Source organism: Canis aureus, chromosome 28, assembly GCF_053574225.1.
Source record: "Canis aureus isolate CA01 chromosome 28, VMU_Caureus_v.1.0, whole genome shotgun sequence".
NCBI lineage: Eukaryota > Metazoa > Chordata > Mammalia > Carnivora > Canidae > Canis > Canis aureus.
In genome coordinates, this window is record NC_135638.1 from 4,112,177 (window position 1) to 4,137,622 (window position 25,446).

The 25,446-nt window shown below is 37.1% G+C and overlaps 1 long non-coding RNA gene across 1 annotated transcript in view; it reads left to right on the forward strand.

The window, feature by feature from the left end:
- The first annotated feature begins 5,509 nt into the window (after window positions 1–5,509).
- The window catches only part of LOC144300161 (uncharacterized), a 37,013-nt gene continuing 17,076 nt past the window's right edge, over window positions 5,510–25,446 (forward strand). The window contains exons 1-2 of the long non-coding RNA XR_013366755.1: window positions 5,510–5,577; window positions 9,313–9,544. This is a non-coding gene — a long non-coding RNA (uncharacterized LOC144300161). The remainder of the gene's footprint in view (window positions 5,578–9,312; window positions 9,545–25,446) is intronic.

A 25,446-nucleotide genomic window follows, 5' to 3' on the forward strand; every position in this document is an offset into this window, starting at 1 on the left:
GGTAGTACTGGACATTATCTCATTTTTATGTAGTTGATTATATTTTAATTATTAGACAAGAGAATGATTTTGTAGAAATTGTATTCTCTAAATTTAGAATAGAATAACTTTTTTTTAGAGCTGCAAGGATGTGATAAAAGGTCATCATTATGCTTTGCTGTAACTCAATCTTTTCCTACAAAAATATTATACATTTACGTTTAAAAAGTTACAGCACAGAACCTAAGAGCTGTGTTCCTTCACCATGCAGTTCACAGGAACTAACCCTCCAAGGTTGGCTCTTTGAACCTTAGAAATATGAATAATTAGGTCATTTCATAAATTATGGCATAAGATATCAGACTGCCTTACATTATATTGCATTGCATTTAAAGAGCTCAAGTATAAATAGGTGACTTGAAAAGTTATTCTGCACTTCGCTAATAGCTTATATTATTTCCTGAAAATTCCTTTTTGTAGAAAAGGGCATGCCACTTCTCTGCTGGATGCTCCAGCAAGTCTTGTTTACTGTAACCAGGAGATGAAATTTCCAAACAAACCCTGGTGTTTACAGCACTTGGAGAGGCATGTGGCCTGCCATTCCAGCCTCTCTCAAGCATGTGCCCCACCTGCTTTTTGGCTTTGGCTTACACAAGTTGGTTGGGCCACAACACAAGTGTGAGAACATGAGAATGTGAGATGCCACAGGCCAGGTGACATGCCAGTGCTGAAAAGCTGGTACATGGCAGGGCATCATTGTGTACATAGAAAGGCCACATGCCACACCAAAATGTGGCAGCCACTTCTCCCAAATTAGATGAATAATTTTCCTTTCATTATGTTCTCACAAGCATGTTGTAAAACAATAAGCCTTGAGCTACATGAAGTCCAAAAGTTCAGGGTTTCAAATGAGTGGCGAATGAATATTCATGTTTATTTCCGGGTTGATTGACAAGTAGGACTTTTTTTTAAAGCCACACTTATGTGTGATTTAAGAAATATTTTTTCAAGGCAACAGAAATCATTCTCATAGGTGTGAGTCTTCCGATGTGGCCAAATGCTGTAGAGCAGCAAATAACTTTTTTTTTTTCTTTGACTAATAAAGCAGGAGAGAATTTACTAGAAGAAATGTCGTAGGATCTCATATAGTTCCTCCTAGTTTCTCTGAATTTCATACTTCTGTATGCTATCACCAGGTCCATGCTGCTAATGCAACTGCAGTTGAATTCATTTCAAGTGTTGGCAGGAAAGGATAAGGGAAAAAATAATTACACTTTTAAAATTCTGTTGAGTCTAGTGTGAGTTACAGAATTCATAAATGTGCCATGTCAGGTAACCCGAGGTATTTTCTGAGTTCCGACTCTATCGCTGAATAAGTATGTGAACATAAAAGTTGAATAAAATTTTTCTATACTTTATTTTCTTCATCTTAACAATAGGAGACTCAATCCAGGGCCAAAATCCTTCTGAAATATTTGAAGAATCAGTAATGAGAATGTCTTTCTCGATAAGAGGGCATCAACAGGAATCTTGAAAGAATCTAAAGGGCATTTGTCTCCGCTATCCACACTTTACACAAGAAAATAATTGTGGGACTTGTGACTATTAACATTTATTCCTCACGTAATGTATTTTCAGACATATGGTTTTTAAGATTTATTTTTTTTCATCTGTTTAACTGCAAGCCATGAATTTCCAAGGAGGAGAATATACCTTTTTATAACCTTTGGCATAGATTTCATATAATATTAAAAGTGAATCAACGATTTTTAAAAACTAGCAATCATATTAGTATGTGGAGAGCTGTAAGTTAGGCCTGCGTCTTATGGTTCTTGGCTTTTGCAGCTGCTCCCTAACTTTCCTAAAATAATGCACCATAGTTGAGTGTGGCACAGAGAGTATCCTGTAGGGCCATAGTCCGATTTTAGATTAATGGGCTCATGGCCCTATTTGCTACGGCCAAGTACTGTTCACCTTCACCACGACCACAGCATATTCATCGTTTACATAAAAGAAAAGCCACTGATACTGTGCTATGCTTATAATGTTATGTTGCCTAATAAAGGTATTTTGGGGAGTTTATTTATTCCCTTTCTGTTTGCTGAGTAAATTATTGCTTGTAAAAGGTTATGCTTCTCCAGAGAGCATTAGAAATAAAGTCTCCGTTCTTTTTACCCAAAGTCTGGGCAATTTCCAGCATCTTTTAAGCCTAGAGTTTGAATAAGAATGTCATCTCTTTGAAATAGTCTGCCGAAATAGAGATTTAAAGCCCAGACACTGCCTCTTGATGAATACAACAGACTGAGAGGATAGTGGGGAATCCTGAGTCTGCGTGGAGACAGCTTCCCATTAGAGCTCCCATATTAGTATTCAGCACAGTAGGTGAAGCTTCAGAGACCAAGTATGATTTTGAATTCTGAATATCCAAGCAGAATATTCAGATACAGTGTATATACTGCATGTTTTTTTTAAATGTATATTTCAGTAGAGAATTTACAAAAGAAGTACATTATCCTTGTTTGAATATATTGAGCCTTCACACTGACTTTATGTGAATTCTTTATGTGAATTCTATAATTTCTAGAGTTACAGCTCTACAATATTTTACTAGTAGTATAGAATCAAAATTATAAACCAAGTAAAAAAATGTTTTTTTCCTGGACATTTTCATCGTCCCCTCCTTTTGGCCTTCATTCTTTCTTATTTCCTGTTATAGTTTTCCAGATTTTTGTGTGTAACAATAATCCACTCTCCCCTACAGATCATGCACACTCCTGGGAGGTTGTAAAGATGTCTTTTCATCATCTACTGACTTTCTTTTCTTTTCTTTCTTTCTTTTTTTTCTTTTTTAGTTTATTCTCTCTGAGGCATAGATGAGCTGGAGGTATCACTTGGGACACACTCATAATTGAATGATGAAGTGAACTTAAATGAGTGTATGCAATTTCACATCTGCCAAAGGTGGAAACAATGTTGGTCCCATCCACTTAAATTTGAATTGGTGATTTAGCATCAAATGTGCCATTTTAACAAATTTTAACAGTGGTATCTACAGTAGAGTGGGGTAGGCCGAATAGTCTACCTTCATTGTCTATGACACATAGTAGGTCATTAATAAATATTTGATTGAATTGAATAGGAAAAAATATCATTGTGGAATACATCATGTCAGCTTAGAATAATTGGACTATGGCTATGTTGAGGAGAAATAACCAAAAAGAGAGTCAATTCTTCCCTAAGGACTAGCAACATGGTAAAAAAAAGAATTTTAGAAAAATAAATGGGCAAAAGAAGGGACTAATATTTTGAAATAATGAGAGTCTACTCTTCCACATAAAGGACAAAGCTATATTTGCGGTATCTGGAGAAAATGGTGGTTGAAGCCATTTGAAAAGTTGAAAAAGGATGTGTTCATGGTTATAACTTTTAACAATAATCATTTGTTGGATCCAATTTTCAAATATTTTTTATGTTCTAAAATAAAGAGGAATGTGTCAATGAAAACATGGATTTTTCACATTGAAGTTTACCTTACTCTAATATTTTCAGATGGAGGATTCATGATGAATTTAAAACAAAGAGTAGAATCTATAAGAAAATAACAATGTGTTTAGATTTTGGTAAGCCTGCCAAAATCATAGGGAAGCGTAGTCACCACCCAGTGCCTTTTTTGTTTTAGGGGAAAATTATTTTTTTAATGCCCTAATGAGTATAATTAGTAAAATGTTGTATATGACAAAAGTGTACATCAAGATGAGCCAGGACCCTGAGAAGTGACATGTGATCATATTTTGCTAAGGAAAAATCAAATGCTCTGTGATAAAAATGGAACTAATGAAACCAATATGAAACGCAAATATTTCTGAATCTAATTATTACATCAAAAATACTAGAAATCCTGGACTTTAGTCTACTGTTACATTCTTTAAATTTCTGATTCTCAGAGTTAAAAAAAAAAAATCTGGTTGCATGGCACTCGGAATATACGTAAGTAACACTTGGGAGACATTGATAAAACATCGGATAATTAGTTAATTTCCTGAATTTCATTAGAAGATGGATTTAACCCTAATTTTAGGATACAAAGATTGATAAAAACGATTACTTTACATGAAAATATTCTTACATTAACTATACGATTTGCCAAACCACACATGGAAATTTAAAAAGAGAAAGATATTTTTCTTTGACCTGAAAGGAGGACCACACATATACTTTAGTGAATTGAAAACAGCTGTGTACAGTCTTTGGCACAGGCAAATTTTTTGAAAGATTACATCTGGATGGTCAGTTTGGGTTTTGATACAATCACCATTGAGGTATTTACATATAAATATAAAAATATGTTGAACTGCTTAAAAACATTTGTTTTTTTTGCTTAAAAACAATTTTAAAAGTTGAGCCATCTATGCCTTGAATTCAGTGTCCTGGGTTCCCCCCTCCCTTTTCTTGCATTCTACTGGTATATAATTTGAGTAAAACTGTTAAAGGCAAATATTAACCATTAAATGTGAAGGAATGATAAAAACTATTGTAAAAATGAAGAAATGAGGAAATTTTAATTCTGTCCTTGACTGTTGAATTTACTAAATGATGCTTTGCAAACGACTTTAGCCATATAGTACTCAGTTTCCTTGTATAGCGAGGTTAACAATACTTTTTATTTAACTGGGATTGTTTAAAAAGAGCAAAACCAAATGAACTCCTGATGAAATTTCTATATTTACATATTGTCTATAATCAGTATTTTCTCTTTTGCCAGACAATTTTCAGGACATGTTGCATTCTCATTTTTTCAAAAAGATAATGTAATTTCTTTTCTTTTGGTAGCATAAACTGGAATTCGTAGGCACTGAATTAGGCAGGAATAAAGGAGATGAATTTATTTTATCAACAATTTTCATTTATTATATTTATTTTTATAATGCCCTTTCAAGTAGCAACTCAAGGCAGTATGTGGTGATTCTGACTGCAATGTAATAGTCATAAAAAATGTATTTATAAGACCCTGTACCGGACATCTTCTGTGAATCTAACCCTAAAATGTAAAGCAATAACCTGGGAATAGTTATGAATATCTAAAGATGCAGGACCGACTTTCAAAGGGATTTCCTCCCCCACTTTTCCCCTTAGAAAGAGCTAAAAAGGACTAAAGATATCAATTCAATACATGTATTTTTTTTCCCAGGCATCAATTTTCTTGGAAATAAATCTGAGAAGTAGAAAAAATAATTTACTCTCTGCATGGGTATTTGCTGTAAGAACTTTCACCATAATGGAAAGTGAATGGAAAGGTTAAGTAGAAGACGTGCATCATTGCTGTAATTTGTAAACTGATGTGATAACCTCATGTTTAATATTTTATGGAGTAGAAGGTGAATGCTAGAGGGAGAAATGTCACTTGGAGATAAGCGAAATCATATGCTAAGAATGTGTATAAATGTGACTGAGAATTAACTTGAGTGTTTCTTTATTAATTGATAGACTGGTGTAACATGACGATGAAATAATGAAGGTATCCTAGCAACCATCTTTTCCTAACAACTGTGGCCTGTAAGACTGTGATGACTGTCAGCCACATTTTATTAATTCAGGAGGGTGAGCAAAGATAATTTCAATTTTTTTTAATTTCAATTAATAAAACCTCTCTACAAACAAAGTATAATGTAGATTTGATCACATCTATTACTAGAATTTTTTATTTAATGATATAAAATAATAGTATCCCTAGATGAATAAATCATTTTAAGTTGATAATATTCCAGTTCTGAATAGTAGTAAGATACTCTATCATTTATTTAGTTGATATACAATCTGGAAAAACATCTTAAAAAAAAAAACCCACAAAGACCTGCCAATATTATGAGGTCTTATAATATAAAATATGAAAACATTAAAATAGGCATTTACTTAAAAGTTGATGTTTCTATTTTTATCAGCTTTATTAATCCAATCATATGAAAATGAAAATATTATATGTCCCTGCTTTGATATTCTAAAAATGGATTTATTCCTGTTTTAAAATTCACATCTGTGGGCTTCGTCTCTCCCAATACTGAATTTATCCAAATACTATTTTTAGCGAGTTAGAATTGATACAAGAAGTACTTATTAAGCACCTAATATGTGCTCAAATGAAAGATCAACATGACACGATCATAAAAACACTTCTACTGAGTTTTTAGATCTACTTTTTTCCCAATTTTCATCTCCTCTGATTTAATATAGAAATAATTTATCTGTCTATGTCCTGTCAGGAAAACAGAAACCTCTCGGTCTACGTGAAATAAATAGAAAAGGATTTGATACAGAGAATTAGTGAAGGCAAGAAGCTACAGAAACTGCCAGAAACTTACATCAATCACCACTGCTTCCAACAGTGAAGTGAATGATTTCAGAATAAGATACCCGAAAACTGATGCAAATATGCCATGCCTGCCCAAACCCACATATCTGCCCATTGCAGCCAAAGTGATAATATGGCTTCCTTCCTTTCCACCTTCCATGTTTCATGGATTGCCTCTCATTGGAAGGATCTTCTGACAATATCTGAGAAGTCTAGTTCTCAGACTTCAGCCTGAGTGATACAAAGATCAGCCGGGATGAAGGGAAATAATGGTGCTGACCTCCCAACAGACAATATGGCATCAATCTCAAGCCACAGCTCTCCCATGGGCAATCGTATAGCAATTCCGAATAGAACAGAAAAACTGTTGGAGGGTTCTGTAGCTTGGGATTGTCTTTGGTATTTTAGTAACTAGAAGAACCCAAAATTATCCAAGATACTGAATGATGTATCTCCACTTGTACCACTGTTACCACAACAATTTTGTCGGTGTTCTAGTAAAGCTTAAAATTTATGCTTTTGTAAGATACCAATATGCTTGATAATCTGAAGAGATCTTTGGAAATTTGGAATCATTTAATCTTAGTGAACTGCCTGGTTAGATTTACTATTAATATAAAAGCAGAATAGGTTATGAATATGGAAATTTTTTGAAAAGCAATCACGAAAGTGAAAGTAGCACTTGTTAGCTAGCCGAATTAGTCTTTAGCAGTAACTATTCTGATAATATATTTTTAAGTTTGGGTGTCAGATACTCTTACTGTTTTCCACTTTGAGATGAATAATCCCCTTTTCCCCCCCTCAGCAACTATGGAACAATTGATGAGTTGCATAAATGAGAGAACTAGAACTTACTGAGACATCCTTGGTTGTGACGAAGCAAATAGATCTCTCCTAGGACAGAGAGGTGTCTGTCTTCATCACCATCCCAGGCCAACACTTAGCATGGTGCCTGATACATGTGAGGAATACAGTAAATATGTCCTGAATAATACATGACTACTACTTAATTTGTTCCATTTAACTCACATATTATTTCAGAAATTGTGTTTTTTTCCATAGAGAAATGTACAGTCATTAGAGGGAGGAATTTCAAAACATGACATTTTCAAATCTTAATAATTGTTGAATCTAGATTCAACAAGAACAAAACAAAAGGTACAGAGATTAATTGTACTTTTCTGTCTGCTTTGGATATATTTAAATTCTTTTTTGGATAAATTTTCTTTTGAAACGTCATTCTGGGTGATCTGAGGCTAACGATCACAACCACCATTCTACTGAGTCAATAGGTAGCTTCAGTGTTGCAGTCTTCTGTCGAAGAGTCTACTATGGGCCTGATACCCAAGCTCTGTTCCGTGGTCACAGAACCTCCTGGAAGGCACATTTCTTCCTGACTCATCTTCACCCTCTCTTCATCTGTAATATGTCAATATGGCATCCCTGCATAGGGCTTTCTTTGTGTGCATTATATAGAAAAATACAATAATGTATCAGCTATCATTTGTTTATTCTAAGTGACAGGAATCTTGCTTTAAATATTTTCTCTCATTCAGTACTCACAGTAATCTTATGAGTTAAGTTTGAATCCTACCCACAGTTTACAGAGGGGAACGAGAGATTTAGAGAAGCCAAATCAATTACTCAGTGCCTCATAGATATTATAATAGCCATAATTTAAACCCATGACCGACTTCATCGAATCAACAATAACAACAGTCTCAGTGAAGGAACTTGGTAAATTGCACTTTGCTAAACCCAGAGAAAGCATTAAGTAGGATTTGAAGGACTCAATGGTAGATCTTTTAGTATCACTAAAAGTACTAAATATACTGAAGCTTTAAAATACATATAGATAGATTGGCGTAAAACTGTAAATATTCAGTGTTGCTACATTTCTTTGATTCCTTGCTCATTAGGAAAGTGATTCAAGAAGAATCTTGAATCTCTCCTTAAACAAAGGAGAGAACTGTTAAGTCAACTGCGTATCCGTCTTTAATAAGAAGATGAAAAAAACATTTCTCCAACCAGCCTCTCAACAAGCTAATTTTTTTTCTTTATTTTTCTCCTTATTTTTAAAAGTATTTTCAGTTTGATTTTTTTGAATCTCGAGTTTTTGTGCAATTTGGGATATTCTGAACTCTTTTATTCTTTATTGGCTGTGACTAGAATCTTTCAAATTACTTTTTATGTTTCTGGAAATGTCTGAGGAACTTGAGATAATATATGGCAGTAGCTTAAATGAAAGTCTCCGTTTTGGAATGTTCATGAGAAATTTTAAATTCTAGACTTGTTATTTATTGCTTAAGTAATTAGCTCTTGACTCAAAGCAAGATCAGCATCTATAAACTATATTCACAAATAATTCATGACCACAACCACTAGTCACACTTTAGTAGAGTGAATGACAAAATTATCAAGCAGGCACTAAAGCTCCACCCATATTCCACAGTAGATTTTTTTCTCACTCTTTCAGACAGCTATTTCACATTTTCTCCTTCCTCAATCTTCTGTGATTAAAAACCCAGCTGATGACTTCATACTTCCTTAGTAAATGAGATACAACCAGATGAAAACTGTCTCATCCTCTGCCCACAAAATTTATTTTCTGGCTACTGTTTTATTCCTGATGGCAGGCCCAGTTTTGAATAAATGGGTTGACCTGAGAAACTCTTTTTATAAAGGAAGAATGGTCTGATCGCTACCTGAGGCCAACCATCTCACATCTCCATTAGGACTTTATTCTTGCAGTCATGCCTTCTCTTTCCTGCATCATCAGTTTTTCTATGTATTCACTCAGATGTAAGCATAATTCTCCAAAATGATTACAGGAAAGAAATCTTGAAAACTCTGATAATCTCAGAAGAAGAAATAGGCATTCACGTGGGGAAGAATTCTGAAACACGTTGATGGATCAACGCAGCATCGGCTAATCTGCCCTGGGTAATACCAGAGTCACTGACTATTGCTGTTTAATTCTTTTGCAGGTGCTGAGTCACAGGAAGCCGTGGTGTAACACCACATATTCTGTCTTCATCTGTTCAGATTGCTGTAACAAAATACCATAGACTGGATGTTTTATAAATAACCAACATTTCTCACAGTGCTGGAGCCTGAGAAGTCCAAGATCAAGATGCCAGAAGATTCAGGGTCTGTGAGAGCCTGGTTCCTGGTACCTAGAGGGACATCTTGTAGCTGTATACTTACGTGATGAAAGGGGTGAGAAATCTCTCTGGAGTGACTTTTATAAAGGCACTAATCACATTCATGGGGGCTCTGTCTTTATGACCTAATTATCTCCCAGACGCCCCACCTCCAAATACCATCACACTGAGGTCTGGGTTTCAATACATGGATTTTTGGAGGACCCAAAAGTTTACGGCATACCTCATCCATCCAAATTAACCACTTAATCGTTTTCTGTTTTAAACAGTCTTCAGTCAAATGACCCAAGGATCAAAAGATGCAGTCATCTAATACCATGTTGACCAGAAAGATTAAGAATCTTTAGGAATTATAGTTGTGATCAAAGAAGCAGTAACAATAATTATTCCTACTTCCTGGAATATTTACTCTGTGTAGGGAACTGTACCAAATACTGTGCACACTGTGTACACTTTAGAATACACTTTGTGACATTTAACTGATCTCTTAAGCATGGTCTATGCTCTGAAAAATTTTAGATGGATAAAACCTGGCCTGTTTTGGAGATAGTTGCTACATTCTAGCTGGAACTTAGTGAGTTAACCCCAAGCCATCTGGAACATTCAGCTGTTCAGAATAACTCATTTCCAGGGAGCTCTGTATAGTTGAAGACTTACTGTATGAGTTTTCACATAATGTGAATAGAAATGTGAGTATTTGTAACATTTAAACACTCACAATTTCCATAAATGAAAGAAAGTTCAGTAAGAGATTTATCATGACTCAGTTTTTTTTTCTCCCTCCTCAGAACGGTACTTGCATATTTTGGGTGGCTTTTGAATAGGTATCGCTGCAAAATGCAGTAGGTGACAGTTAAACATACGTTTCAGCATTTGCAGGGGATGAATCATGCTCTTTCCCAGTCATTTGGCTTTTCAAGATCTCTGTTAAAGAAAAGATGCAAAACCTCTCTCTTGTGGCTCTTTCATCAGTCATCAAACTTGTGGCTTTTAGAACACATTGGTTTTGAGAAGCTTTTCATGAAGCACCTTGAAACAGCTTGCCATGGAAATGGAGAAAAAGGAAGGCAGACGCCTGGAGAAGGAAATTTTTCTTTTAGTTAACATATCACAGAATGGGCTCTGTGCCCAAACTTGAGAATTTGGAGTTCTCATTGACATCAAAAGAAATTCCTTTTTTTTTTTTTTTTCATAAGGCTGCTGGATTGGTCCTGAGATTTGAAGAACATTTTTACTCTTGTTCTTTCTCGGTTCTTTGCACCTTTGTTTTGTAGGCATTTTCCATGTGAAATCTGGATAGTTCTTTTCATGTTGAATAATTATGTCTCTCTGGATATTTCCAAAAAGGTTAGATCCAATGAGTTCCTAAGAAAATACATGCAATATTAACTTTCTTATCAGATATAAAGTGGTAGAAGACAGGGTTAGAACTGTCTTTCATCAAGGTAATATTTATAGCAAAGCAAATCAACATTTCAGCTCTGCAAATCCTAAATTTGTTGCCAGACAGTATCTGGAGATTGTTTGGATGTTTTGATTAAATACAGATTCCTTGAATTTCTTTCCTAACAAAACCAGAATTCTGTCTTAGTTCTTATTCTTTGTTTTTTTTTCTTGTTAGGTCTTCTGAGAAATGAGATGTCTAATTAAGGACTCATATCACTGAATGTAAAGAGTCTCTTTCATGATCGTAGTCACCTAAATTAACTTATCCTACAGTTTATAATCTGACACACAATCATGATACTTAAAAAAATAAGCATTTGAATTTATACAAAGTAAGTTTTTAATAGAAACAAAACTAGGGAAAATAGGCAGCATTTTTTTAAGTTAACAAATTGTATTTTTCCCCAAATCATGCTTTTCTGTGTGCACACAGGAAAAGATATTCTTGGTACACTTAACCAACACTGATTGAGTGCGTCCTGTGTTCCAGGCACTGTGGTAGAGGCTGGGAATACAAATAGGGTGCCCATCCTGGAGGTTTTATGGTGAAATCAGACAAAGACAGGGACATGATGAAGGCTAGGAAGTAAGATGCATGCTAAAGTACCAGTGTTCATAGTGGGCAGAAAGAGTTTACCAATAAGAGTGAGGGATAAGGAGTGGTTTCCTAGAGAAGTTTAAAAAAAAAAAAGAAAAGAAAAGAAAGAGAAAGAGAAAGAACCTGGGGAAATTATCTGATGAAATTATAGGCAAGAATAGCAGAACGAGACCTTGTGACAGGTGCCTAGACCTAAATACCAACCACCAGTCTATGGAGGATCACAAATAAAGCAAAGTTCGCAGTGGATTTTTGGGGGAATCTGTGGCAGATTGGGAAGCATTGGGAAGTAGAATTCTTGACATGGACAAGAATGTTCTCCCACTGGGAAGGATTAAAAGCAACAGAATTGTTTCTATGTGGTAGTTGTAGCCAAAAAGAATGTCTATGAGCTCATATGGGACAGTCTCAAGGATACACAGAAAAAGTACTCAGCAAGGATTTAGAGGGGATAGAAATTAGCAGGTGTGGACACAAATTGGTAAAACAAATGATTACTAAAAACGTGACCCTCTTCATCCTTAGAAGCTATCATGGCCTGAGGAGAGACTTGATTATAATTAAGGGAGAACAAGAGGTAGTGAGGGTGGGCAGTTATCAGTAACCAAATAATTGTTGGCTATATAACGTCATGTCAAGAATTCTTAATTTTGTCTCTTAGCTTTGATAATTTTGTATGAACATATTTGAACTCTTAAAAGCTAACCATGACAGTAGTGCAGAGAATGAATGGGATGGGGCACACAAGTGAAATTTGAAGGTTAAACTGAAGAGATCGAGGAAGAAAAGGAATAGTAAGAGCAGTGAAAGCTGCATAACCAGGCAGCAGTTGTGCACAGATATAAAAAGAAAAAATGAAATACGTGTTGTTTAGAAGTATGAACATGGATTGGTTGAATGTGTTTAACAGGCGGATCAAGGGGGTGAAATATAAAAAGAAGTGTACGCGGTCTCTAGGTTTCGGGCTTGGGCGCGGAGTGGGTGGCAGTGCCAGTCACTGGGACAATGATTACAGAACAAGGGAAACATTTGGATAAAGAGGATCAAAGTGGCTAACACTTGTTGAGTTTCGGAGATAGATAGGTTTATAAATGTTGGTCTAGACTTCAAGCTATGAGTTGGAGCTGAAAATATAGACTTGCTGTTTTTGTCCTCTTGTGTTTTGTATAAATATATTCCACTTAAATTACAATGCGGTTAATTAAACCATGTTTGAATCCCTGGCCAAATAGTTTAGTATTTAAGAGAGAGTGTTCAGGGAAGATAAATCAAGGAAGCCTCTGTCTATACGGAGTTGTTACTTTTCTTGATCATTAAGAATTTAAATAAGTGAAAGATTTCTAGAAACATCATCTAAAAGCAAGTTAATTGTAATGTGACCGAGGTCACCTAAGCCAAAAATCTTTATGTCTCATGTCACGTGACATAACATCACTACAGGCCAAGACACTTCTATTCTTAAGAATTCTAGCACTGTTATGCCTAGTACATTGAGGCACAGAATTTCTCTGGATTTCTGCTTTAAGAAGTTAAACCACCCGTCAAATGACCCTAATATAACATTGTGTGTCAACTATACTTCAATTTAAAAGAAATGTATACTTGAAGAGAAAAAGAAAGTTAACCATACATGGCCTTGAGATGAAATGTTAATCATGGAAGAATGGTGGTCAAGAGCAACTTTAGATCTCAGATCTGATTCTTATTTGCTGTATAACCTTTGTAAGTGTACGTGCATTTCCTGACCTTAATCTCGTCATATGCAAAATTAAGGGCCTAATAATGTCTAACTCATGGTGGTATGTAAGAAGTTAATCATTAAAGAAGCTAAGCAGAGTTTCTATATTCAGGAAGAAAAGTATAAGAAAACAAAACTCAGTAAGCTTAAGAAAAAAATGTGCTTCTAAAGCTAATAGAATAAGAAAATAAAATTTAAAATTTGAGGGATCCCTGGGTGGCGCAGCGGTTTGGCGCCTGCCTTTGGCCCAGGGCGCGATCCTGGAGACCCAGGATCGAATCCCACGTCGGGCTCCCGGTGCATGGAGCCTGCTTCTCCTTCTGCCTGTGTCTCTGCCTCTCTCTCTCTCTCTCTGTGTGTATGACTATCACAAATAAATAAAAAATAAAATAAAATAAAAATAAAAAAATTAAAATTTGAGCTAAACATATATGAAGAGTACTTTGATATACGTACGAACTTAAAGAATGTAATGAAATAAAAATACTAATTCTCCAGATTTCGTTATCTTCCACTTTATAGTCCAAAGAATATACTCCCAGCTGAAAGCTGAAAAGCAGAGTTCGGTGCAGTGTGGCATGGTCTTTTTTTGGTCTGAGGCCTCTCAGAACCTCCGAAAAAGCATCTGGAGGTGTGGGCTTCCCCTTCTGAGTGTTACAGGGAAGCCGTACCTTTGCAGAGAATGTTTTAGCGCCATGTAATAAAACAGACCTGTTTTCAAACACGAGCTCTGGAAAGTTCTTTAACATTATTTTCCTCATGCAGGAAAAAAGTAAAAACAACAGTAACTTAGATTTAGTGGACAAGGTCTTAGAAACTATTCAGATGATGCAAGAAGAAGCAATCTGATTAAACATATTACAATAAAAATTCCAGTAATCCCACCCGCACTACTGTGGCTCAAGAACTGAGTTGTGGGAATGGCATCTCTTCTCCTGGTTCTCGATCCTTCAGACACTCAGACTGGGACTTTACCATCGGTCCCCTGATTCTCAGGCCTTCAGATTTAGACTGGAATTATGCCACTGGATTTCTTGAGCCTCCAGCTTGCAAATGGCAGGTCATGGGACTTCTCAGTCTCTGTAACCACAAGAGCCAATCTCTTACAGCAAATCTCTTTCTATATACCTCTATGTCTGTCCATCCATCCATCCATCCATCCATCCATCCATCCAACCATCCAGTTGGTTCTGTTTGTCTGGAGGACCCTGACTAATGCTGTGGTTGACAAGGACTAGTGGGAAAGGAGAATGAATGAGTGCTGATAGGTACAAGGTTTCCTTTGGGGGTGATGAAAATGTTCTGGAATTGGAGCACAACTGGATAAATATACTAAAATTCACTGCATTGTATATTTTAAAATTATCAATTTTATAAGATGTGAATTACATCTCAATAAATTAGGTATATATGTATATATTGATCTTAAAATAACATTTGACTCCAGATGTGGATGTTGCATCAGAGTAGTAAGGCTTTAGGACACCTCACTTGCATGGGTCCATCTAAGGCTTTATGAAGAGATGCTCATGTTCATACAGCCACAAGTTTTTTTGTAAAGTGTGCAAAAACAAGATATTTTAACTGCAATTGGTTAAGACCAGTGTCCCTTTCCATAACGATTCCCCCAGCTACTCATTTTCTTTGTTATGGCACGGCATTGGCACAGCTGCAGAGATATCCTATTCTCTCTGCAGAAAATGATAGCACATTGTTCTCTAAAGGGGCCTTTAAAGAATGCAGCCCAAATATATAGAGAAATATCACAGAGAGATGATATTCACGTAACTAGTAAAAAATAATGCCATTTTCCCAGATTTTGTGGTATTTGTGTCAGCTCTTTAAAGTTTATAGTTTGTTGTGCCTTTTCTCTAATGCAAAATTTAAATATTAAGAATAGTTGTTAATTTTGTAATCTTTTCCTCAAAGAGATTACCCCAAATAATGTGGCTTTAGAACCCACAAAATCTGTATCTATCCATATGTGGGACTCAGCATATATTAAGTACTACACTGGAAGAGAAAAACACACTCCTTCTGGAAAATCCTGGGAAGGTTTTAGCTTTTCCTCTCAGTGCTCTCTCATGTAAGAATAGCGTTTCTCAGAATGGTGAATATAACAGGATATACTCACATAGTATGAGTCAGGTCATGGCGGCTGAATAACTACTAATATACACAAGTAGCATGTTTGCTTCTTCAAACCTGACTTAACTAAGAAAATAATAACAAAAAAAATCAGCACATTAAAATATCTCTTTTCCCTAAGAATTGAACACTAGATTCCCTTGTGTCCAACTTCATCCAAAACTGGGAGAAAGAAAGCCACTTGGGTTATTCTTTTTCTTGCTTTGAATTATCCTTGGACATTTTGTCAAGAATTTAAATTCACAAATTCTCCCTTAAAGTATACATGTGGTGCCTAAAATAATCGTGTCATAACAAGTGTCTTTAACACTATCGAAAATAACCTTCCCAATACATCAGTGTCTTTATTATAGTTGTCAAAAGCTTTGTAGTTGTCATGTATTTAATAACCCGAATTAAGAAAGTACAGATGAACGTAGGAGGCAACACTTCCCAGGTTTACCTTGGATATGGATGCCAAAGATATCAGAGAAAGGGGGGTCAACATATGATCCCATACGAGCATTTCTGTATTATTCCAGATGGTTACCCAAAAAAGTTTTGCTAGAGAAGTTATATTTACATATGAGAGATCTATTTTAATGATATTTGTAAAGGTAGGAAAAGCAACATTGTTTGGGGGGGGGTATCAATCATTGCTTTGGGCCTTCAAGTTAATGGGAAACCCTTTAGAGTATGTGGTTTTCAGAGCGTGAACTCAATGCCCATAACCATGTGTGAGAAGCGAGTCCAAATGTTGAGAACAGAAAGCAACAAGGCTTTCAAAAGTACAGCCAGTGGTGTTTCATCCAGGAGATGAGGATGGATGACAGATCTTCTAAAGCTGACAGTAGTCAGGGATACTTATTATCAACTCAAGCTGCGAAGCGACAAAGTCAAAAAAAAAAAAAAAAAAGAATCCTCTGGACTTGTCTCCCCGAGTATTCAAGCTTTACTTAAAAGCTTTAACTTTCCTAACTAAAAAGTTAGGGTAGGGTGGAGTGGAGGAGGCAGGGAACCAAGCCAAATGTGGTAATGATATTCCTCAGTGGATGGTTCTGTCTCTCCTGCTCCCTTGCATTTGCACAAGCGAAGTTCAAAAGGAAGAATGTCAAGAGTTTAGACGTACAAATGCCTGAGTCACATGTTACACTATTTGCTGGATTATGGCACCACATTAAACCTCCAAGTATCCACTTCCACGCTCATGACTTTGGAATGTGAGCCTCATCTTGCCTCTCCTGGGTGGCATATTCAGGACCGTAGCTGAAAAGAAAAGTGGGAATTCTACATAATGATCTACGCAAGGAAACAGCCCTGACTAGCAGAGGATGGGGAAACATACCTGCTTAGGTGCCAAGAACGTACAAGAAGGATACACGAGGAGGAGGTTTTTAATACTTAAATTTCAAATCAAATACTCAAATTTCAAATCAAATTTCGAATACTTCATTTTCAAACCTTTGCACTTTCTTGGAATATCAATACAGCGCAGCTTTTGCCGCATAGATGTCAGTGAGCAATTAATTTCAAGCTTTTCAGCAAAATCTAAGGATTTGAGATAGTCTCATACAGACAGAAAAGAAATCTGATGGTCTTTATCCTGGAAAACAAAGCCTCTAAAGGTCAGTAACATTCGTGGGTTCCCCACTGCCAATAAAGTAGATGCGCTACGCTTCTTAGTGTTGAGGTACGTAACATTCCCTCCCACTTTGTTTCACTGGATATAGTGATGTCACTCCACTTCAGAGATGGCTCTGGGAAAAGTGGCCAACAGGTACAAACTTCTGGTTACAATATAAATAAATATAGAGATGTAATGTACAGTAGGATAGCCCTAGCTAACACTGCTCTACGGCGTGTTTGAAAGTTGTTAAGAGAGCAGATCCTTAGAGTTCTCATTGCAAGGAAAGATTTTTTTTTTCTTTTTCTTTCTTTATTCGTGTCTGCATGAAATGACAGATGTTAACTAAACTTCCTGTGACAATCGTTTCACAAATGTAGGTCAAATCACTATGCTGTACACCTTAAATCTACACAGTGCCGTCTGCCGAGGGTATCTCAATAAAACTGGGGGGAAATGGCTCTTTCAATACCATAGACTCAGGAAAACACAGGAGGAGAGATGGAAAAGGTAGTTTTTGCAATGCCCTTTGCTAGCTCTTTTCTCCGAATAGTCATTATGACCTCATTTCCCCAATTTAGGAAGGATTGAGTTGTACTTTGACTTGCTACTATTTTTAAATCTACAGATCCCGTCATTTAAAACATATGTTTTAATCAAATCAAGCAAAGATGTCTGGGGTGATTAGCTGAGGATTTTCATTCCTTGAATGCTCTTGGCATGGATATTCAACTCCTCCTCTTTAACATTCCCCAAATACTATTGATTTCTCCAGTTATAAGCTTTCCATCGCTCATGTTTATTTTAGCTTGTTTGCATGAAAGCCGACACCATACAGTGACAAGAATCACATTCCGAGCCTAAATGCTTAACATTTAACAGGGATTTTAACTAAGAGACCTAACGATGCCAAGTGTAAAATAACCTGCCATTTCTAGATGATCTGCTTTGTTTTATGAGGAAGGGCCAAAATCATGTTTTAAAAGGAGTCTTTCCATAATGCACTTGTCACAGAAGGTTGATAAAACAGAAAGTCAGACGAAGTTGATCATGGCAGAAACGTAGAAGTGCTGTTAACTTAATATATATCTCGTATTTGTTGTTAATTATCAAATTGCCATCCCTCCCTCACACTAGGTGGTCAGGAAAGATAGGATATCACCTCGTGACAGTTTGTAGACAGATACGGAAAGGAGCATTTTCTGATGCAAAAATACTCATGTCAAAATTGCAAGCTTAGAAAGTTAAGGATTTTATTTTCTTAAGCAAAATGAATGTTCTTCTACCTAGAGCGATTGGTTTAAATCTGGCAAGCAAGATTTACACTCAGGATGCAAAGTGAACAATCAGTAAGTCCAATCCATACTAGTACTCAGAGAACGAGTCTGTTAATGTTTATTTACCAAATAATTCCCTTTGCAGAATGATCCTGAAGCCATTCAGGCAGCTCAGTTCTTGAGCCAGAGTGGTGCTGGTGGGACTATTGGGATCAAATAATTTTTTATTAGATTTCTCACCAAAATCTGGGGAAGGCAATAATCTCCTCGCGTGCATATTTTGCTTGAGTGTCCTACACCCTGAGCATGTGTTCCACTCTAACCTTGAAATACAAACCAAGCCTCCTGATGATCTTCAAGCGCACATTCGTTCGCACAGAAACAAACACTACAGCCTACTACTGCTGGGTTTCTTTGCGATGAACAGTGTATTTTGCTCACTGTGGGGAAAAGGCAGGAGGCAGCCTATTGTATGTGGTAACAGTTATCTCTGAGTGAATAGAAGGAATTGCTTCCAAATGCAATAACAGAATTACTGTAGATTAGTGTAGCATTTGAGCTTTAGTGCTGAGGCAAAATTGTTTCCTCTATTGCATGACCATGATCTTGGAAGTTTTCATTTTATTCCAATAATGGAGATGCTTGATCACATACTGAGTCAGGTAAATCACAAAGCCGACTCTTCAGCAGTCCTGGGCAGGCCATAACTAATGCCATAGCTGAGGACTGCATTAACCGCAATTCGGATGAATAAAATCCAACCACAAGCTCATTTGATTTGGTTACAGTGGGAATAGGGACTTTGTCCAGAAACACAATATGCAACAACAACAAATGCTCTTGTTCCACATGGTGAAAAAGAAGCCCAGGTACTATTCACTGTGGTCTGCAGCCTTTGATTATTAGGGACAGCACGCCCAGTTCACGAATACTGGGTATCCATGAAAGAAACAGAAACTCATGGGCCAAGGGGAATATTTATATACATCTGAGGATGAAAGAGCTGAGGGAGGGCAGCACTGTAGTATCAATTACAATGACAAACATGTGGCTGCTTAAAATTTTTAACTTGAAACATGAAAAGGGATGGGGATTCAGTGCAGCGCATGAATAGCCTATAGCTTCAGCTTTGAAGCGAATGACCCACTTTCCTTTTCATGTGTATCCATCAAAATTAGGTAGCACCTTGCTTGAAATGTTGATAAATTTGAGATCAGATCAAGAAACACATAAAAGTTGAACAGGGACTATAACTTCACTCTTTAAATGTGCACATTGAAGAATAATGATCGTTTTGTGTTAGATTTGATTTAGGTAAGAACGAGATCCTCTACCTTCATGAGCTCATAGTGAAAGTAAGAGTCAACAGATGGAAGATGATAGAAGATTTGAAATATTGCTAACCTCCCCCAAAAAGAAACTCTATAAGCACCAGCAAAAACAAAACAAAACAAAAAAACAAAAACAGTGTATTTTCTTTAAAAATTAATTTTTAAAAAAATCCAGGAAAACACATAAGAAAAAGTGACTAAAGAACATGATTTGACTATTATCACTTGCATCCCAATTGGGACCCCATTGAATCACTCTAAGCTACAAGGTTCTATAGTGAAAGAGACTTAAGGATTGAAACGATTGAACCTGCCAAGGTAAGTTAGAGAACAGAGGAATTTTTAAATATGCTAATCTTAATACACAAAATACAATTGCCCTATTGTGCTGTTAGGAATGAGGGTTAGTTTTAATGGTATTAGAAGATACTAGATCAGGGGACTTAGAGCTTCCAACTCTACTTCTCGTCCCCATGTCTTTTTCCACATGAGACTCCCAAGAAGCCATGAACTCATCAGTGAGGACAAATTCTAAATTTAAATTTGCCTTAATTCTTGTCGGCTGGTCCCCCATGTCCTGTCGAAAAGCAACCGGGACAGCTGGGCTGAGCACGTGGCTTAGACTCATGGCTCAAGAGGAGTCTCTGGATCCATTTGTCTCCATCTTAGCTGCAGCTGCTCACTGGTACCAAAGTTGGTGCTCACAAGTAGAAGAGGCATTGGAGGGTGTTGCCACGGTGCCTCCTTCAACCAGAAAGCTGGTACGTTTGACTCCATCAGTATTTCCTTCTGACTCCATCTTCTCCTCAAACAGAGGCTGGGAGCTGGGGAAGACAAGAAAGGGAGTAGAGGAAAAGAGGCTCCACTAGAAAGGGAGTGGTGCTTAGGGCTTCCCTCCTGTCCAGAGGCCAATGACTCCACATAGAAAACACGCCTAATTCAGTTCCATGAGCAGTTATGTTGTATCACAGTGGGAAAGGGAGGAGGGTAGAAGTAAGACATGGTTCTTATTCTCAAAAAGACTCAGGTCTAGCAGAAAATGAGCTCTAACCATAATGCATAGTGATAAATGCTTTATGTATTTATAAACCAACTTATGTAGGAAATCCAAAGACGGAGTCATTATTCCTGCTATGAGCGCAAGGGTGGTTAGAAATGGCTACAGCAGAGACATTTGAGAAATTATTGAAAGACAAAAAAGTAATTTTAGCACACTATTGAGATTACAGGCATAATGGAAGGGGAGAGGGGAAGGAAAAGAAGGCAATGAGTTAAGGTAAGGAGATCTGAAATTACATAGCATATATGGTGAGAACTCTGGCTAGAGATCTGGGGATAAGGAGGACCAGGGGACAGGTGCAGGCTACGTCAGAGAGCTCCTGAGCACTGCAAATAGAGCAACTATCACAATAAAGCAAATCAAATTAATTTTTTGGCTTCCCAATGCATACAAAAGTTACGTGCACACTACACTGTTGTCTATTAAGTGCGTGCAGCAGCATTATGTGTGAACAATGTATGTACCTTAATTAAAAAATACTTTATTGCTAAAAACACCAACCATCATCTAAGCTTCCAAGGAGTCATAATCTTTTTGCTGGTGGAGGGTCTTGCCCTTGATGTTGAAAGCTGCTGACTGATCAGGATGGTGGTTGCTGAAGGTTGGAATGGCTGTGGCAATTTCTTTTCTTTCCTTTTTTCCTTTTTTTTTTTTTTTTTGACATTTTCCAAGTTTTTATTTAAATTCCAACCAGTTAACATACAGTGCAACATTAGTTTCAGATGTAGGATTTAGCGATTCATCACTTACATACGACACCCTGTGCTCATCAAAGATACTTTCCTTAATCCCCATCACCTGTTTAACCCACCCACCTCCCCTCTGGTAACCATCAGCTTGCTCTCTATAGTTAAGAATCTGTTTCTTGGTTTGCGTAGCAATTTCTTCAAATAAGACAACAATTAAGTTTGCCGCATTGATTAACTCTTTTTTTTCATGAACATTCCTCTATAGCATAGCATGTGATGCTGGTTGATACCATTTTATTCAGAGTAGAACGTCTTTCAGAATAGGGGTCAGTCCTCTCAGATCTTGCTGCTGCTTTGTCAACTAAATTGATATAATACTCTAAATCCTTTGTTGCCATTTTGAAAGTCTTTTTATTAAGATTTTATTTATTTATTTGTGAGACACGGAAAGAGGCAGAGACATAGGCAAAGGGAGAAGCAGGCTCCATGCAGGGAGCCCGACGCGGGACTCAATCCAAAGACTCTGGGATCATGACCTGAGCTAAAGGCAGACTCTCAACCACTGAGCCACCCAGGTGCCCCTCATTTTGGCAGTCTTTATAGCATCTTCACCAGGAAATTACAGCATTTAGTCACATCTTCAGACTCTACTTATAATTTTAGTTCTTTTGCTATTTCCACCACATCTGCAGTTATCTCCTCCATCAGTTTTTTTTTTTTTTTAGGTTAGAATTAACTTCTTCCAACCTTCTGTTCAATGTTGATATTTTGACCTTTTCCTATGAATCATGCATGTTCTTAATGGCATTTAGAATGATGAATCCTTTCCAGAAGCTTTTCACTTTATTTTGCTCCCGTCCACCAAGGGAATCACTATCTAGGCAGCGATAGCCTCACCAAACGTACTTCTTATGAGATGTGAAAGTCAAAATTACTCCTTGATTGATTGATAGGCTGCAGGATGGACCTTGTGTTGGCCAGTATGAAAACAACATTAATCACTGCATATCTCCATTGGAACTCTTGAATGACCAGGAGCAGTTATGTTTTGAAAGAAATCCCTTTTTTCTGAGCAGTAGGTCTTGAGAGTGGGCTTAAAATACTCAGTAAACTGGGGGTAAACAGATGTGCTGCCATATGGTCTTTGTTGTTCCCTTTATAGAGCACAGGCAGAGTGGATGTAGCATGTCTTAAGGGCCCTAGGATTTTCAGAATGGTCAAGGAGCACTGGTATCAACTTCAAGTCACCAGCTGTATTAGCCTCCAACAAAAATGTCAGCCTGTCCTTTGAAGATTTGAAGCCAGGCATTGACTTCTCCTCTCTAGCTGAGAAAGTCCAAGATGATGTCTTCTTCCAATATATGGGCTGTTTTATCTACATTGAAAATTTGCTGCTCAGAGTAGTCACCCTCCTACGTAATCTGAGCTAGATCTTCTGGAAAACGTGCTGCAACTTCTATATCGACACTTGCTGCTTCACCTTGTACTTTTATGTTATGGAGATGGTTTCTTCCCTTAAACCTCATGAACCTACCTCTGTTCACTTCACACTTTTCTTCTGCAGCTTCCTCACCTCTTCCACCTTCATCGAATTGAAGAGAGTTAAGGCCCTGTTCTGGTTAGGTTTTGGCTTAAGGAGTGTTGTGGCTGGTTTGACTTCTGTCCAGACTAATCCAACTTTCTCCATATCGAAAATAAGGCTGTTTCACTTTCTTATCATTCATATGTTCATTGGAATAACACTTTTATTTTTTATTTGTTTTTTGAGAAAGAGAGAGAGAGAGAGCAAGTGCAAGCAGGGGAAGGGGCAGAGGGAGAAAGAATCCTAAGCAAGCCCCTTGTCCAGCGTGGAGCCCAATGTGAGGCTCAATCTCACAACCCCAAGATCATGACCCAAATCAAGAGTGAGGTGCCCAACCAACAGAGCCACCAGTGCCCCTGGAGTAACGTTTTTAATTTTCTTCAAGAATTTTTCATTTGCTTTCGCAACTTGGCTGTTGTCATGAGAAGCCTAGGTTTCGATCTATCCCTGTTTTCAGCATGCCTTCCTTCCTCACTAAGCTTAACCATGTCTAGCTTTTGATTTAAAATGAAAGATGTCTGATTCCTCTCTTCACTTGAACACTTAGAGGCCACTATAGAGTTATTAATCGACCTAATTTCAATATTGCTGTGTCTCAGGGAATAGGGACACCTGCAGTGAAGGAAAAAGAGAAACACCTCATCAGTGGAGCAGTCAGAAACACACACTTTTATTAAGTTTGCCATCTTATATGGTGCAGTTGGTGGTGCCCCCAAACAATTAAAATAGCAACATAAAAAAAAATAGCAACATCAAAGATCACTGATTACAGATCACAACAAATATAACAATAATGGAAAAGTTTGAAAATTGAGAATTTCCATAACATGACACTTCCTAGTGAGCAAATGCTCTTGGAAAATGGTGCCAATAAACTTGTTTGACACAGGGTTGCCACCAGCCATAAATTTATAAGAAATGCAATAAGAAAAGAGGATGAAGCACAATAAAATGAGGTATGCCTGTACTTAGGAAAGATCTAAGAAAGGTGTGTTATTGCCAATTTAGGAAGGGCCTTGAATATTCTGCTAAGAAATTGAGTTTTATATTTGATGATGATGGGAATCATGGAAAATCCAGAAAGCTGATGTCTAGAAGTGTGAAAACCCATTGTTGCTTCACAACTTGAATTCAATTCAATATTTGTTAAATAACTACTATGTGTCTGGTCCTGTGCAGTTTGAGGGCTTCATGGGTTAGTTGGTCAAGCCCTTTTCTGTGGTTTTCAACTGTAAAATGAGCCATAAGCAAAAAACTTACATGCTTCTCGTAACAAAGATGGCTAGGAGACTGAGTGCTACCTTTTTATTTTTATTTTTTTAAATATTTATTTATTCATTTATTTATGATAGACAGAGAGAGAGAGAGAGAGGCAGAGACACAGGAGAAGGGAGAAGCAGGCTCCCTCCCTGGAGCCCGGCCTGGGACTCGATCTCAGGACTCCAAGATCATGCCCTGGCCCAAAGGCAGGCGCCAAACCACTGAGCCACCAGGGATCCCGAGTGGTACCTTTTTAGATGACTGGCTGAGCCACTACAGTTTATAAATCCTAAAGCCTTCCCTACCTAAAAATCAAATCAAAATGATTTAAGATGTAATTAGATGATCAAGCAAAAAGCCTCCCCTTTTTTCTGTGTTTACCATTGTATTTTCTATTTTGTGTCCATTCTGAACAATCATGCACATGAAGGTACTTCGTAAACACGCTCCAGATGTAAGACAGGTTATTTCTCTCTATGACCAGCCCCAACTGCTAGGTGCTGGATCTTACTGGGCATGATTGCTTAGAAGGCCCTCTGTCACTTCAACCTCTAAAATCCCCACGTTAAACTCCCCCTCAAAAAAATCTGTTTTATTCTTGTGCTCCTTATCTCAGTTGATGGCACCAGTACCATCATTAAATTGCCTAAGCAACAAATCTCGTCACTCACTAGGATCCTTGGAAGCTCTGAGCACATACAATGGCACAGCCACACTAAATACACATGCATTTTAAAAAAAATTCATAGAGTTAAGTACTATAAAGAATCCAATAGAATTTGGATTTTAACCATAAGTTTTAATGTCTTTTTTGAATTCTATGATGTTAAACTATTCCAAAAGTATTTTGGGGGCCCCTACTCTGTGGGTAGCCTCACTGTCTCTTGAGTGCTCAGCATTGTTAGACTCGTACCCTCCACACTCTCTCAGTTCATATTCTTTACAGCTCCTAACTGGTTAACTTCTTGCTCTATTTTTAAACTTTATCCCTTCCCAGTCATCTTTCCGTGTTTCCAGAATAATCTCTGGTAAACACAGACCTGATCATATAATTTCTCTTCTTCAAAACCTCCCATGGTTCTCATCATCATCAAAGTCTTCTTCTTTGCCTTAGACACAGGGGACATTCTGAGGAAATAACCTCAAAGTCCTTTTGGCAAATAGTACCATAGAACAAATAAAAAATAGATAAATAAACAAAACCAATCATTTGTAAGAGGAAAAG